The following is a 3,914-nucleotide window of genomic DNA, read 5'->3' as shown; positions in this document are numbered from 1 at the left end:
TACAGTGCAACATTCTATGAGTAAATGGCATTATTTCTCCAGTTTTCCTGGTTGCCCCTTTAAGTGATCAATTTGCTATTGGCACCTTCACATGCTGCCTTAGAAAGACTTTTGGTTGAAAGCTTAACATGACGAGGGGAGGGGATCTTGTGAGAATGTATGCTGCTAATTGTATTTGGTCTTTAGCTGAATGGTCAATATGTGATTTGAAAACTCTTGAGCTAGACACAACTGTTTAGCAAGGGATGTTATTCACTTGGTCACATCCACTGTTATGGAGGGCAAACATTAGCTACAGCCATTGCTGGGGCATTCTGGAAGTTTTCTACTAAAATAAAGGCGATGGTGTGTCCTCTACAGGTAATACCATTGAATCCCCAAGATGACAACAGTCACAAACCATACCCAAAATTGTATTTTTATAATTCAGATTGTATTCAAGTTTCCTGACTTTTCCTCCCTCCCTCCCTTCTTTTTTAATGAGTACATTTCAAAGCTATTGCTTTCCAGAAATCTGTGTCTATGTTCTGGAAGAGCCTATAAACTTTCCCTTCAGCCGTTTTCTGTTTCAAGAGGAAAGCACTGGTGGCCGATAATTAATTCTTATTTATTTTTAAATTCAATTTGGACCTTAGTTTCTAAGGTTTATGGGGTGAACTTTGGTTAATAGAGAAAAGTATAGTTGTGATGTGGTGTCTGTATAACCTCCAGTACTCTTTTTTTTTTTTTTTGAGGAAGATTAGCCCTGAGCTAACTGCTTCCGATCCTCCTCTTTTTGCTGAGGAAGACTGGCCCTGAGCTAACATCCGTGCCCGTCTTCCTCTACTTTATATGTGGGACGCCTACCACAGCATGGCGTGCCAAGTGGTGCCATGTCCGCGCCTGGGATCCGAATGGGCAAACCCCGGGCCGCCAGAAGCGGATCATGTGAACTTAACCGCTGCATCACCTGGCCGGCCCCACCAGTACTCTTTTCTAAACTCAATATTGAACAAGTCAGACAATAAAAGAAAATGAAAGTAAGTATTAGAACTAGCAAAAAAGAAAAATGAATAAAACAATTTAAATGTTAAGCTTTCTATTCATCAGTCAGGTACTATGCTAGCACAGTGGATACAAAAATTAGTAAGACAGAACCTGGTTTATAGTTTCCATTCTAAGGAGGGAGAGGACTAAGATTTCTAGGCTCTGTGCTAAGTGAAATAATGGCAGTCAGACCAAGGTGCTGTAGGAGCTCCAGGTTGCACAGTGCCCTAGGGAGGAAGGGGGCTGCAGGATTTCCACGCAAATTAATGAGGAAAGAAGGTAAACAGCTCCAAACCGGACATAAGCATGGTAGACAGCTTGAACCAAAAGTGTGAGGCAGGACGTGGAGGAGAGGTGGACAGTGTCAGATCTTGGAGGGCCTTGACGCTGTCTGTGCTGAAGGGCCTGCACTGGAGGGGGAGCCACTGAGGAGTTTCAAGCAAGGAAGTGGCAGAGCTCAGACTGTAGCGCAATGTGGGGGAAAGGTGGGTGGCACAAAGGTACGGCCCTGAACTCGGGCATAGTAACATTTTTTTAAAAGTAAATATGTGTGTATATGTATATATTTCTATATTGTTAATTTTGGGATTTTATTTCAAATGAAGATAGCATCATGACTTATTAAGTTAAAAGCTCGTTATTTTTTAATGGCAATATTGAAAAATATAAAGGAAAAAATTATTTGAAATCCCATCACCAAGAGATTGCACTAATTTATACTGCTTGTTGTCCCATGCCCTTATCGACTGAGGGTGTTATGAGTCTTTTTAATCCTAGCCCATCTGATGGATTAAAAAAAGTCAGTCATTGTTTCAAATTGCATTTCTTTGAATATTAATGAGGTTGAGCCTTTTTTCCCATATTCTTTGGCCTTTATAAATCTTTTGTGATGTGCATATTCAAGCGTTTTGCTTATTATTCTCCTAGGCTATTCTTTTTCTTAAACTTAGTCTTCCTTAATATATAGGGACAGTCCTCAGTTCATATGTGTTGCACACACTTCCTGGTTGGTTTTGAGTTCTTTTCCATGGCTCTTCGAACACTTCAGCGCTGGTGAAGATGTTCACACAAATGAGTCCCTGAAGCCATATCAGATGTCCTCTGTCGTGTGAGAGCCAGCAGGGGCTCGAGTGAATTTTAATATAGCCAGGCTTCTGCTGGAGGCCTTTTTTCTTCTTCCAGGCATTCAAACCAAAGTCTTAGAGGACTTAAGTTAATTCTTTCTCTTTTTTTCTTCTAAGGCACGGTTCCCCAACCCTGGCACTATTGACACTTTGGGTCAGATAATCTGTTATGGGGGGCTGTCCTGTGAATTTTAGGATGTTTAGCAGTATTTCTGGCTACTAGGATGCCCAGAGCAACCCCCAGTTCTAACAACGAAAAATGTCTCCATACACATTCATTTCATTTCCTGTAACATTTAACATTTAATGGAGAGCTGACCATGTGCTAGAGAGTGTTGTAGGTGCTGGGAATACAGGAGTCAATAAGACAGAGAAGGTTCATGTTCTCATAGAATCTACATTCTTACGGTGCAGGGAAGCAGGGGGTGGGGGGAGTAGAGGGAGAATGGAAGTGAACGCAAGAGACAAATAAACCAACGACTGGGCTTAATAAATTTGATTCTTCTTCTGTAAGTTCAACCTCATAGAGAACTCTTATGTTAATGTGACTTATGGAAAAAATTAACTTATGTATTATAACCACTCAGAAAATCAAATGGCAAATGAAATGACCTTTATGTTCTCCTTTCCCTATCATTTTTACAGAAAAGAATGTTACTTTAATGATCTCACAGCCTGATCAGAGGCTTTTTAAAGTCTTGAATACAAAACTCCCGTCTGCTAGATCTTGAATTCTTGAGGAAACAAACCTTGAATATATGACAATCACAAATCACAAAAATCTCAAAACATTCCCTAGGTTTCCTAAGGAGAATGGTTTATTTGTAAACCAGGGAAGCCTGTCTCTGGTTCTTCTCCTCCTGGGCTCTCTAATCCAGTTTAGCTTTTTCCCCTCCTGCTGCACTGAAACTGGTCTTGTCAAGGTTACCAGTTACCTTCCTTCCATATTGCTTAAGGGAGAGGTGAGTGCGTAGTTTCCTCTCCACTGATCAGCAGCGTTCATCTCCGGTGATCACTCCCTCCTTGATTAATTTCTTCATGTGGGCTCCCAGTTCACTACTGTCTCTTGGTTTTCCTCCACCCTCACTGGCTTCTTGTTTTGTATCCTTTGCGGGTTCCTTTTCTTCTTCATGTTAGTGTGCTCCAGGGCTCAACCCTGGGCCTCTCTCTTCTCCATCCACACTCACTCCCTTGGTGATCTCACACAGTCTCATGGCTTTAATACAGTCTACAAGCTGTCCACTCCCAAATGTGCATCTCCAGCCAGGTCTTCTCCTTGAACTCCAAACTCATTTACCCGGCTGTCCCCTCTAGATCTCTACTTGGTTGTCTAAAAACATCTCAAACATAATACATCCAGAGCTGAGCTATCTTCCATAGCCTTCTCCATCTCCACTGTGGTAGCTCCTTTCCTCTCACACTCACATACCATCTTATCAGCAAATCCTGCTAGCTTTTCCTTTAAAATAGATCCAGAATCCGTCATCTTCACATGAATTATGGTAATAGTCTCTTAAGTGGTCTTTCAGCTTCTAGTCACCCCTACCTCCCCCTGACACACACACATAAAAAACATCAATGTCTAGGAGCTGGCCCCATGGTATAGTGGTTAAGTTCAGCATGCTCCACTTCAGTGGCCCAGATTTGCAGGTTCAGATCCTGGGTGCAGACCTACACTACTCGTCAGCCATGCTGTGGTGGACCCACATATAAAGTAGAGGAAGATTGGCATAGATGTTAGCTCAGAGCTAATCTTCCTCAGCA

This window comes from Equus quagga, chromosome 3 (genome assembly GCF_021613505.1).
Source record: "Equus quagga isolate Etosha38 chromosome 3, UCLA_HA_Equagga_1.0, whole genome shotgun sequence".
Classification (NCBI taxonomy): domain Eukaryota; kingdom Metazoa; phylum Chordata; class Mammalia; order Perissodactyla; family Equidae; genus Equus; species Equus quagga.
Note: the sequence above shows the minus strand (reverse complement) of the source record.